At 40.7% G+C, this 13604-nt stretch overlaps 1 protein-coding gene and 2 pseudogenes across 1 annotated transcript in view; 2 read left to right on the forward strand and 1 right to left on the reverse strand.

Moving 5' to 3' along the window:
• LOC140500179 (uncharacterized) overlaps positions 1-13524 on the reverse strand; it is a 36666-nt pseudogene extending 23142 nt beyond the window's left edge.
• The window catches only part of LOC140500164 (uncharacterized), a 70037-nt gene that overhangs the window by 35770 nt on the left and 20663 nt on the right, over positions 1-13604 (forward strand). The window lies entirely within an intron of this gene.
• LOC140500174 (fructose-bisphosphate aldolase A pseudogene) lies at positions 420-1546 on the forward strand (annotated as a pseudogene).

Raw genomic sequence — 13604 nt, forward strand, 5'->3', positions numbered from 1 at the left:
CATGATCTAGGTATAAAGGCTGATATTATAGACATATTAGGGGAGCAAGGGATAGTGTATTTGCAGATTTATGGAGAATGGAGAAATTTATGACTAAACAAGAGAGAGAGAACATTATAAAATGCAAAATGGATAATTTTGATTACATTAAATTGAAAAGTTCTTGCATAAACAAACCCAATGCAACCAAGATTAAGAGGGAAGCAGAAAACTGGGAAAGAATTTTTACAACTAGTGTCTGTGACAAAGGCCTCGTTTCTAAAATATACAGAGAATTGAGTGAAATTTACAAGAATACAAGTCATTCGACCCTCCTGAGTTCAATAGGCAATGTTCAGATTCGGAAAGCGCAGAAGTTCAGTTCTCGACCATAAGATGTCTACTTTCTGCCAGAAACTACCAGCACAACCAAGGAAAACATGTCTCACCAATACCCAGCATTGACACCACAGCAAAAGAAAGAACTGTCTGATACAGCTCACCAAATTGTTGCTCCAGGAAAGGGAATCTTGGCAGCAGATGAGTCCACTGGTAGCATTGCAAAGCGACTGCAGTCCATTGGGAGTGAGAACACAGAGGAAAATTGGCGCCTCTATAGGCAGTTGCTTCTGACAGTAGATGATCGAGTGAACTCCTGTATTGGAGGTGTTATCCTTTTCCATGAGACACTCTACCAGAAAGCTGATGATGGTCATCCCTTCCCCAAAGTCATAAAGGATAAGGGTGGCATTGTGGGCATCAAGGTGGACAAAGGTATAGTGCCTCTGGCAGGGACCAATGGCAAGACTCAAAATCTGGATGGGCTGAGTGAGTGCTGTGCCCAGTATAAGAAGGATGGAACTGACTTTGCCAAGTGGCATTGTGTACTGAAGACTGGGGATAATACACCTTCCCCACTTGCCATCATGGAGAATGCCAATGTGCTGGTCTGATATGCTAGCATTTGCCAGCAGAATGGCATTGTCCCCATCGTGGAGCCTGAGATCCTTCCTGATAGAGAACATGATCTGAAGTGTTGTCAATATGTCACTGAGAAGGTCCTGGCTGCTGTCTACAAAACTCTGAGTGACCACCATGTCTGTCTAGAAGGGACCTTGCTGAAACCTAACATGGTCACCCCTGGCCATGCCTGTACCCAGAAATACTCATATGAGGAGATTGCAATGGCAATTGTAACTGCCCTTTGCCAGACTATGCCTGCTCCAGTCACTGGTATCACCTTCCTCTCTGGGGGTCAGAGTGAAGAAGATGCCTCTATCAACCTCAATGCCATCAATACCTGCCCTTTGCACAAGCCATGGGCCCTGACCTTCTCTTATGGCTGAGCCCTGCAGGCATCTGCCCTCAAGACCTGGGGTGGAATGAAGGAAAATGTGAAGGCTTCCCAAGAGGAATATGTTAAGTGGGCCAAGCTGCTCAAGGCAAGTATACTCCAAGTGGAAAGTCAGGAGCTGCACCCAGTGAGTCTCTCTTTATCTATAACTATGCCTACTAACTTAAGTCAAGGGCCTTCCACCTGGGTATGCCCTAACACTCCCAGGTCATCCCTCACAGTCCAGGAAGAGGCTGAGATCCCAAAGCTTTGTGCTGACCTCTCCTATCACTCCTAATTTGTGTAGTGTTGTTGCTCTCTGGTGAATCTAGTGACCCCTCCTCAGCCCACTTTTTCCAATAAACAACTATTTAACAAGAAAAAAAAAGAATGCAAGTCATTCCCCAATTGATAAATGGGCAAAGGATATGAACAAGCATTTTTAAATGAAGAAATTAAAGCTGTCTATAGTCATATGATAAAATGCTCTAAATCACTATTGATTAGAGAGATGCAAATCAAAACAACTCTGAGGTAACTCATCATATCTATCAGATTGGCTAACATGACAAAACAGGAAGATGATAAATTTTGGAGAAGATGTAAGAAAATTGGAACACTAATTCTTTGTTGGTGGAGCTGTGAGCTGATCCAACCATTCTGGAGAGCAATTTGAAACTATGTCCAAAAGACAACAAAAATGTGTATACCCTTTGACCCAGAAATATTGCTTTAGGCCTGCATCCTAAAGAGATCATAAAAAAGGGGAAAGGTCCCACATGTACAAAAATATTTATAGCAGCTCTCTTTGTGGTGGTCAAGAACTGGAAATCAAGGGAATGCCCATCAATTGGGCAATGGCTGAACAAGTTGTGGTACATGAATGTAATGGAATACCATTGTGGTATAAGAAATGATCAACAGGAGGACTTCAGAAAAGTCTAGAAAGATTTATATGAACTGATGCTGAGTGAAATGAGCAGAACTAGGAGAACATTGTACATAGTAGTAGCCACAATGTGAGAGGACTATTTCTGGTAAACTTAGCCCTTCACAGCAATGCAAGGACCTAAAACATTCCCAAAGGACTCTTGAGGCAAAATGCCATACATATCCAGAAAAAGAACTATAGAATTGGAATGCAGAGTGAAGCAGACTATTTTCTCTTGTATTATGTTTTGTTTTGTTCTCATGGTTTCTCCCATTTGTTTTAATTCATCTACGCAACATGACTAATGTGAAAATGTGTTTAATAAGAATGTATGTGTAGAACTCATAGAAGATTGTATGCCATATCAGAGAGGGAGGAATTAGGGAGGGGGAGAAAATTTAAGACTTATGGAAGCGATTGTTGAAAACTTAAAACAAATAAATTGATTTTTAAAAATAAAAATAAAAACCATATCAAAAATTAAACACAAAAAGTAACTCTAATTCCTCAGAGATTACTGACAGCAACTCAACAGTTACTTGGGAAAATTGTTTAAATATCATGAGATGTAATTTGTCTAGGCCAGTTGCCTCAAATTCTGATACATAGGTTCCCAATACCTCCCCCTTGAGGATGCTAGAAAGATCCAGGGGGGTGGTAGTAGCCTCAGGTACAATTCGGGGGCATTGAATAAAAATAAGGAGGTAGTAGAAGCATAAAGAAAGAAGAAAAGAGAAGAAAATTTTGAAAAACCATTCATACATGTTTCATCTATTGTATGAGTTAGAGTTGTAGTGATTACATTATTTTCCAAATAAATACACAAAATGCAAGTTGTATACAATCAGTGGTCAAATCTGCCAACAGGTCTTAACAAGCAAGTGTTGTTGGCAAGTGAGCATATTGTTAGTTGGTGGGAAGTCTCACGTGCAATGGGAGACATATGTGCATGTAATGACTTGTTTACAATATAATACTATATGATTATGTATTACAATATTGTGCCATCAAAATTTTGATGCAGGAGAAAAACCTCAAATTTACAATAAATTATTAAATTTAAGATGCATCATTTTTAAAAAATGTATATATATTTGGAATTATGCAGATTTCAGAAAAAAACATTAAAGATTTAAAGAAACTTTAGTTGACTGCAAGCTCAGCATGAATCAATAGTGTGGAGTGAATGCTAAAAAAGCTAATGTAATCTTAGGCAACATTAACAGAAGCATTCTGTCCAGAGTAATGATGGTAATACTTCAGCTGTGCTAGAGAGGTAATTAAATCCCTCTGAAAATGGAAACTGTAAAAGAGAAATCATGAGCTTCACCAGGGGATCTCCCTCCAGTGTGAATTTTTTGATGACTAGGGGCTCAAGTCTGGCCAGAACATAGAGTACATGAAGGTGAGTAAAGTAACCTAGAATAGGTGACATTTGTGGTTTTTTACTTATTATTTCAGTTTGTGAGACTAAGATTGAGAGCAAGGGGATTGTCTTCAAAAAAGGACATTTCTAGAGAAGGTTATATCAAAAAGTGCTGAATTTCTTGATGCCTGTGAACATGTGGGCAGATTAAAAATGTATCAGCAAACCACTACAGGTGAAAAACTGAGAAAATTCCCTTTCTAAGAAAGTGCTTAGGACAATGCCTGGAATATAGTAAGCCTTTAATAAATGCTTGTTCGCTTTCCCAGTCTCTATGATCTCTCAAAGATCCAAACTAATCCAAGAAATACTTATTAAACACTACTAAGTGTAAGACACTGCGTTAGGTACTGGAAATACAAAGACAAAAAAAAATTTTAAACTTGCACTCAAGAAGTTTAAGTTAATGTAAACAGATATGTATATATCTAACAATTTGAGGAAAAAAGGAACACTAACAACTAGATAAATCAGATTAGGTGTCCTGTAGGAGGTGGTACATAAATCGAGCCTTGACACAATCTAAGAATTCTAAGAGTTGGAGGTAAGACAGGAGAGTAATCCAGGCTCATGGTACAGCATGGAGATGCAAGATGGCAGATCAATGACAACAGCTTGGCCAGTTCTTTTATGACCCCACAATGTAGCTCATAGTGGACCTGGCAATGTAAATTCATCAATGACAATTAGATTTTCTCTTACTTAAGTTTTTAACTCCCTTTAGTCATTTTCCCCCTCCTTTCCAATCCAAAGATCATTCTCTTTGGCAGAAAAAAAAAACTAGAAGAAAATGAAAGCAGCCCAATCCATTATTTTCAGACCATCCAGTCCAAGCAGAAGTTCTATCCCTTCTTTTGTCCTTTGCTTTTTCTTAATATTTTTTTGCTTTAGATTTATGATTTTATCCAATGTAGATGCTCCCTCTGGCAAAGCAAATTAACTACTCATTTGGAACTTGTGGTCTTAGAACATTGTCTAGGGCACTGAGAGGTTAACTAATTTACCCATGGTCACATAAACAGTATGTGTCATAGCCAGGGTTTGAACCTGGGTCTTCCTAGTTCAAGGCCAGCTACCACTCCACGATGCTCCTTTTTTACCCAAATATATCTAAAACTCACGAATGCCCTTTTTTCTATTCTGAGCTTTTGGTCATGCTTTTGTGGTCTTCTGTAACTGCCTTTTCCTCACTATTCTGTACAGCTTTTAAAAATCTAAGTTTGTTGATGAGTTGTCTCAGCAACCACATTGTTCTCTTCAGACAACTCCTATTTTTCCTCGTCATCACAATTATTTCTCTTTGTTTACTATTGTTGGGTTTTTGTTTTTTAAGAATTTCACTTTTAGGAGCTTCCCATTTCTCCTGAACTTTCTGTATATTCCTTCTCTAACTCTTTAAAATCTTTTCTACTAAAATCTAGGATACATGTCAGACTATACCTTGCTTTCCCTTACTTTTTTGGTCACAAATTATAAGAGGAAATGATCATTTCTCTCACACATATCGCCCCCAAACTCCCAGGTTCCCACCATTCTACCCCAACAATGAGTTCCTCCTCAGATCTAGAACAGCAGTTCCATTCATTGATTCTTCTACCTTTTGAAAGATGAAATAATTATCAAAGCAAGTCAAAAATTCATTAGTTTCTCTGTTTTGGACAGAGAAAGAGCTCCAGTTGATATTTAGATAACTGAAGTCTCCTATCATGCAGTTCAGACAAGGAAATAGGTATTTAGAGCTGAGGGAATGGTGTTATTCCCTTTCCACCAAGGCAGAAGATGAGGCTGGAGACTTGATGGAATGGCTTTTCACCTCTTTCCTAGAAGGGAGGAGTCTGGTGCTCAACAGATTGCAGGAATGTTTTTCATCTTTCCTTTACTACTTTACATAGATCTACTGTGGGTACAGTAATCACCTCATTCCATAGATAAGGAAACTGAGGACCCAAGAAGCTAAATGTTTCACCAAAAGTCACAAAGGTATCAGGTTAAAAAAGGGTAGAATTTGAACCAAAGTCCTTGGACTCTAAATCTGGTGTACTTTCTGCCATACCATGTTGTCTCTCTACTCTCCAACAGATCCAACAAATACATATAGTTTTTCAGTAGAAGGTACTACAAGATGCTGAAGGTACTACAAGGTACTACAAGAGGATAAAAAGATGAAAAATAATATATATCCTGCCCTCAAGAACCTAACAATAGGAGAGATGCAAGACATAAGCATGATTCAACACAGAACATGGCAGGGGTAAAAGAGATACAAAGTGCTCTTCAAAAGTCTGAGGCAGAAGAGATTACACTGAGCTAGGGAAATCAGGGAAGACTTCATGAATATATGGACCCTGAACTTGGTCTGCTTGTGTGAATTTTCTTTTGTTTCATTCGATTAGCTTCTGTCAATAAGCCAGCATAAGCCAGAGATAGGACAGTGAAGTTTTTATTCACTCAGAGTGAGATACGCTCCACTAGAGTGGTGGACATGTGTGTCCCTTACAATTTGGGTAATAATATTTATACTTTACATGAGACAAAAGAGAGAAAAAAAGTGGCCACCTGTTAGAGTGCAGCTGGTTATACACAGAAAAAAATAGTATGCTTGTTAAGGAAAATGTACATCAGTTACAAGAGATAGAGAAGGAATGTGTCCTTGTTAATATAGCTAGCTGCATGAAGTCAAAGGGAACCAGACATCACTTGTGAGATAAGATAAAGGGGAGCATATATCCTTCAGCTGTTGAGGTTCTCCTTTGTAGCGCTTATGTTTTCTGTAGCAATTAGGGGAGGAAAGAAGACAGTGAAGGAAACCAGCAGTTCATGTAGGGGTCATCCATAACAAAATGGCAAATACAGAACAAAATGGAGTAAGTTGTGCCAATTCTTAACAGACTACTCTTGGCTCTTAAAAAAATCCATTTTTAACAGCCTTAAAGGAATATCAGAGAATCAGAGATCTAGAGTGAGAAGAGACCTCAGAGGCCATCTATTCTATCTCCCGCTTCATTTTACAGATGAGGAAACTGAGGCTCAGGGAAGTTAAGTGACTTTTCTAAGGTGACAAGGTAGTAATTATTGAAGGTAGATTATGAACTCAGAGTCTCTAACTCCAGAGCTCATGTTCTTTGAATTTTAATCAATTCAAAATGAGGAAGAAATACATTCCAAGCATGGGGGATAGCCTATGTTCATGGGTGTGCAAGTGTGCAGATTAAGCTCAAGCAATGACTAGTAGCACAGTTTGGTTAGAATATGGAGTATATAAAGGAAAGCATCATTTATAATCTCATGTGAAATGAGATTAGAAAGGTAGTTTGCCATAAGATTCTGGGAGCCTTCAATGCCAGGCAAAGAAGTTTATATTTTAGTCTATAGGTAAGGAAGATAAAAGTCTTTCTCTGATGCTTTATTATGGGGAGGTGATGTTGGGTTCTTAAAAGCTATAACAGTATAAGCTCTGGCAATTTGTAAAATGCTGGAAAGGCTTCAAATATGGCCCTGGAAACAGACTGAATCTGTTTTCTGAGGACCAGCCTAACTAACTTTGGAGATGCGTATAAAAAATAGCTTGGTCACTTGAGGATGAAATTTTTGGCCTTGATCACCATAAAATAAAAATTTCAAATCGATCATAGGACTGGGTGGTCCTCTTTCACTTCTGCAGTAATGACAGCAGAGTTAAGGGGAAAAGAAATCAAGAAAACTGGGAATCACACAGTTTTCAGACTGTCAGTAAACTTTAATTTGATTGCTGTTACACTAAATGTAAGATCCTTATGCAGTTACCAATAACAAGGCATACTGCTGGAGAAGCTGAATCACATTAACCTTGATGTTCCCAATATAAATGAAACCAAAAGAAAGAAAGAAAAGTTGGCTCATCAGGCTTTATCACATCCAAGGGCACCAGGGGGAGTGTACCTGTTTGGATAGATCTCTCTAAATTGAAATGTGTAAATTTAGATGAATGATAAATTAATAAAAATTGTTTCTGGCAGACCAGTGTCTAAAACATAGATTAAAATATTAAAGGTTTTCTTCAACAAACACATACCTGAAAACAAATTCCCTCTACCTCATTCCCAACAAGTAACCATTCAACCTTTGATGAGTCCAAAAGAATAACCATTGAACACACTACTCACCCACCTCCTGACAGAGAAGAGAACAACTTAAAATACAGAAAGAGACATCCATTTTTGGATACGACCGATGGAAGAATCTATTTTTCTGGATTGGGTAGCTATGTAAGATTTGTTTTTTAAACGTGCAATCGAGTCTCAGCACTGCCACTTACTTGCTGTGTGACTTGGGCTAAGTCACAGGCCTCGGTTTTTTCACTTGCAAAACAAGCAGGTTAGGAGCAAGGAATTCAAAGCCTAGTCTACCTCTAAAATGATGAGTGTCTGTGAGACTCATCTAGACCCTTCTCAATACAGAAGCTGCTAAGTAAATGTGGGATCAGTGATGAAAGGAATGAAAAGTTTGCACTCACTTCCTAAGGAGGCACATCTCAGAGCATCTCTTCCTTCGGCTCCCTGCGTCTCTATGAACCATGGTTCCTCCCCTTGCTCCAGCTGGAAGATCAGATCAGGTATGAAAACTGGAAATTCTGTTAATAGAAAGGTAATAGGGCCTGATGCTTTGTTGTACGTGCACAGAACTAGGCCCAGCCCTTAAGGCTGCAGAGGGTTGATGGGAAGACAAAGGCAATATACAGAGAGACAGAGACAGGAAAGCCTAGGGACATGAACTCTCTGGTGGCATTTCAGGTCTGTTCCTCTCCCCACTCCTCAGATTGGTGGCAAAAATAATTGAGGTGTTGGTGACCTGGGCACAAGGAATGGTAATCTCATGGGATCCCACCCCTGGGGGAAGATAGGAAACTCCCACCATAGGGAAAATCCACACTTGTCATCAAAAGAGAGTTCTAGGCATGGGACAGTAAGGCTAAACTTCCTACAGGAGAAAGATTGCAATTCAGGGAGAAGTCAAAGACACTGTTCATTTTAACACTGTACAGATCAGGCCTGTAAACAAGGATCAGGGACTAGATATACCCTGTGTCTATACCCTGACAGGATGAGGAATCACTCATTCCTGAATGTTGATTCCAACCCTTAGACCCCTACCAGCTGTTCATAAAACAGGAAGCCAAGGTCAGACATGAGACCTGGGAAGAGGCCTTACCGAGTGAGACCACATTGCCATAACTCTCCAGCATCACATCTCTGCAGAGGCCCCTCTGAGCAGGACCCAGAAGGCCCCACTCCTCCTAGATGAGGTACATGACTATATCCTCCAAAACCACCAACTTCTAAAACAACTGCTGTAACCCTGGAGAAGAGCCAAGTGTTCTACCCTAGGTGGAGGAGGGACCTGGCAGCTTTGGGAGAGGGAGAGGGAAAGGAGGAGGGATTATGGGTGAGAAAGGGACCCTAAAGATCATATTGTAACAGACTCAGAGCTAGAAGGGGTCTTAAGAGATCATCTAGTCCAAGCCCCTCATTTTATAGATGAGGAAACTGAGGACTAGAAAAGACAAGTGATTTGCTCACAGTCATAAAGGTCATAAATGGAAGAGCTTTTTCCATTGTTCCATGCCATTCAAGCAAAGCTCTGGTCATATGTGCATGTGTACATGAATATGACTCTGGATTGTAAACTGGTAAGATTGTAAGACTGATTCTATTAGGTCTGTAAGTCTGGAAGAGTATATGTGTTAGAATGTGTGTATATGTTAGGGGTGTCTATTTATATGTACTGACTGTGAACATATTTGTGCATGCTTCCCAAGAAGAAAGGGAGATAGTTAGACAGACCCTATCATCCTAGTGTGAAATATACCTTTGACTTTTATAAACTGACTGCAAGCATGACCACAGCTAGACAACAGGTTATGTGAAAAGAGCAGTGGGGTATCAGGAAGAAACGAGTTCATCTGGGGCCTGACTGTTGGGAGAGCAGATGCCATTGTCTGGTCTCCTGGGCTCCTTCAGGCTCCCCTGGATAAGAAGGAACCTGGTTAGTAGATGAAGTTCAGGGAAGAGAAAGGAGTGAGAATCCAGCCATGTGGCGGCCCTCTGCCCTCGCCCCTGCCCCATGCTCCCCAGCAATTTCTGTTTTATTCATACTAATTCAACAAATGTTTGTTAAGGCTTCTCCCTTCTCATTTCTCCTCTTAGTTTCTTGGATTTCCTTCAAGACTCAGCTCAAATCCCACCTCTGTAAGGGGTCTTTCCTAGTCCCTCCAGCTACTGGTGCCTGCCCTCTAAGATTACCCTCCAACTACTCTGTATACTTTGTTTGTATCTGGTTATTTACATGTTATCTCCCACATTAGAATGGGAGCTCCTTGAAGATAGGAACTGTTTTTGCCTTTCTTTGATTTCTCAGCATCTAGTGCAGTACCTGACACACTTTAAACACCTGTTAAATGCTTGTTAGTTGACTGATGTAGGCCAGGCTCCACAATTCACATGTATACAAGATGTCCTATTAAGCTCTAATAGTTTAAAATGACACTATGACTTTTGGGACACCCAATATAGTGTTCTAGTAGGGTTTACAAAGCAGTTCTTTCAGAAGAACCCTGTGAGGAAAGTGGGGGATAAGGGGATAAGCAGGGTGGGGGGGATGATAGAAGGGAGGGCATGGGGAGGAGAGTGCAATTTGAGGTCGACACTCATGGGGAGGGATAGGATCAAAAGAGAATAGAAGTAATGGGGGACAGGATAGGATGGAGGGAAATATAGTTAGTCCTATACAACACAACTACTATGGAAGTCATTTGCAAAACTACACAGATTTGGCCTATATTGATTTGCCTGCCTTCCAAAGGGAAGGGGTGGAGAGGGAGGGAGGTAAAGAAGTTGGAACTCAAAGTGTTAGGATCAACTGTCGAGTAATATTCTTGCCACTAGGAAATAAGAAATACAGGTAAAGGGGTATAGAAAGCTATCTGGCCCTACAGGACAAAAGAGAAGACAGAGACAAGGGCAGAGAGGGATGATAGCAGAGAGAGCAGATTGGTCATAGGGGCAATTAGAATGCTTGGTGTTTGGGGGGGGAGGGGATAAAAGGGGAGAAAATTTGTAACCCAAAATTTTGTGAAAATGAATGTTAAAAGTTAAATAAATAAATTTAATTAAAAAAAAAAGAAGAACCCTGTGAGACGGATTCACAAGTGAATTCTATCCAACATTTAAAGAACAATTAATTTCAATACTATATAAAGTATTTTGAAAAACAGGCAAAGGAGTCCTACTAAATTCCTTTTATGGCACAAACATGGTGCTGATACCTAAACCAGAAAGAGCAAAGACAGAAAAAGAAAACTATAAAAAAAATTTCCTTAATGAATTGCGTTCTCTGCCCCTGGGGCAGAAAGAAGTCAATCATTCATATAATAAATAGCATGTAGAGGTTGAGTGACTTGTGCAACCTCTCTGGGTCTATTTCCTTGACTGTAAAATGAGGATAAGGGTTGTGCTATCTCATAAGGTTGTTGTGAGGAATTTCTAAACAAAGAACTAAAGAACAAGAGTAACTGCTATTGATTTGGTTCTTTTGGGGCAAAATGGGACAAGACTGGAATCTGCTACCAAAGAGAGTTATGCTGAAAAAGAAATAAATAAATAAACATGTGATGACCTGTTTCAGATTGGCATTGGTTAAATCCAAATAGAAAAATCTGTATTTTGACTTCAGTTGAATTTCTTGAAGAGTAAGAATAGTAGAGGATTAATTAGAGAACTGGACACTAGTTTTGTTTTTAGTAATTGAAAATGTTTTTAAAAGGAACACTCAAAGACTAATAACCCTGAGAAAGATCTATCTTTGTCTGCTTGATAGCTTTCTGCTCTTGTATTGTATCCCTGAAGGGAAATATAAATTCTGGGTGATTCTCTCTAATAATAGCTAATATTTACATCCTACTTTAAGATTGGCAAAGCGCTTTACAAATATTATCTCATTTGATCCTCACAATAACCCTGAGAGGCAGGTGCTATTAATATCATCCTCATTTTGTAGATGAAGAAATTGAGGCCAAGAGAAGTCAAGGCACTTGTCCAAGATCACACAGCTAGTGAGTACCTGAAACTGGATTGACTCCAGGACTAGGGCTGTACATACTGAACCACGTACAGCTATCACATCTATGTGTAGCTTCTCTGAGACTGATCCTCTATGGATTTGTCAAACTAAATTCTAAATGGAATTCTAAAACTAAACGGATTAGAGATGCTACTTGTTCATGGTCAAAGGATGCATGTCAGAAATCAAACCCAGCTCTCCAGAAGAGGTCTCCCTTTCTTCCCTCTGCTATCTCCTTGCCTCATCTCACTTCTTTTGGACCCCAGTTTCCCTGCTCCCATCTATTCTTCCCAGATCTACAGGTTCACCTTCCTAAGTTGGTGCTTCCAGCCTTATTCTCCTTAATGTTTCCTTGGTACTCAAGGTCCTCCGTTTTATGAATGATTGACTTCTTTCTGTCCCAAAAGAGAGAGTTCAGACCTGGGCAGACAGAGTGTGTCTCTTTGTATGTCCTTGTAGGTCTAGCTGTTTATATAAATTTATCCTTTGAACCTCGTTGCTATCCCCAACTCCTCTCCTTTGGCCTTCCTTTAACCATCTAGTCCAGGGCTTCTTAATCTTACCTCCAGAAATTTATTCTTTTTCAATGTTTTGAGAAGGTCTCTTTGGTAATCCTGTGTATTTTATTTTTTCATTTAAAAACATTATTCTGGGAAGGAGAGTCCAGGACACAAGAAAGGTGGAGAACCCCTAAACTAGGTCAACTCTATTCATTTTACAGAGAAGAGAACAGAGGTTTTGGAAGATGAAAGAGTCCCAACCCCACAGCTCTGTGATTGTTCAGGTAACCAGGGTTCACAAATCCTCTTTCCAAGAATGAAGGAGAACAGGATTCCTAAAAAACCAGAAGGTGTCTCAAAGGACAGACCCAGGATAGAAATGGAGTTGAGGAAGGAATACAGAAGAGTGGTACAGCTTGTTCAGAACAATTCCGCTTGTAATCACAGATTCCTAGCCTAGTCCGGTGAAGAGAAGCCTGTCTCTAGAGGATCTGAGATCAAACTCTACCTTTGACACTTGTGACCATAGAGAAGCCATTTAAACTTCTTGGTCAAACCTCCAGTTTCCTCATCTGTAAAACGAATGATTGGGTTAGGTGACCTCTGAGGTCCTTTGAAGCCCTACATCCACCATCCTATGAAAAAAAGCGACCCTCAGAGGAAGGGGAAGGTGAGGGGTAGAAAGTCTGATGGGACTTCTGTTAAGATTTAGAGAAAAGAAGGGCGTCCTAGCCCACTGCCTTTGTCTAAGATATGCTCTCTCCATCAGTCCAATTCCTGACCCAAGCCATTCACCCCCCAGACCACCACCAGTAAGAGTTACCACTTCCGTAGCGCTGGAAGGATTTCACAGCGCATTTGGGGCTCACCATCAATAATGAGCGTTTATAAAGCGCTTTATGAGTATTACCGCCGCAGCCGTGCGAGATGGATGCTACTATTACTGGATTTTATAGCGGAGAACAATGAAGCTGGCAGCCCCGCAGAGGCTGGCGTAGGGCCAGTCACGCACCCAACGAGCGCCCGAGACACGCAGGCCATCCCGACCCCAGCCCAGGGCTCCCCCCAGACGTGCCCCCCAGCAGCCTCGGGGAGGCCGCCCTGGAAGGCTCGTAAGGCGCCTTCCTCCCGGGTACCTTCTCATCGGATCACAAATACATCTACGCACCCACATGTATTAGTCAATTCCCAGCCTGCCTCCATGGAGCTCACACTCGAGGAGGGAGATGAGGTCTGGGACACTGATTTTCAGGGGACGTGGGCTCACACGCTGTCTCTGTCTTTCCGCGCAGGTCACCCAGTGCGGGTGGGGGTCAGGAGGGAGGGGCAGGGGGCGGGGCC

This window comes from Notamacropus eugenii, chromosome 4 (assembly GCF_028372415.1).
Source record: "Notamacropus eugenii isolate mMacEug1 chromosome 4, mMacEug1.pri_v2, whole genome shotgun sequence".
Lineage (NCBI taxonomy): Eukaryota > Metazoa > Chordata > Mammalia > Diprotodontia > Macropodidae > Notamacropus > Notamacropus eugenii.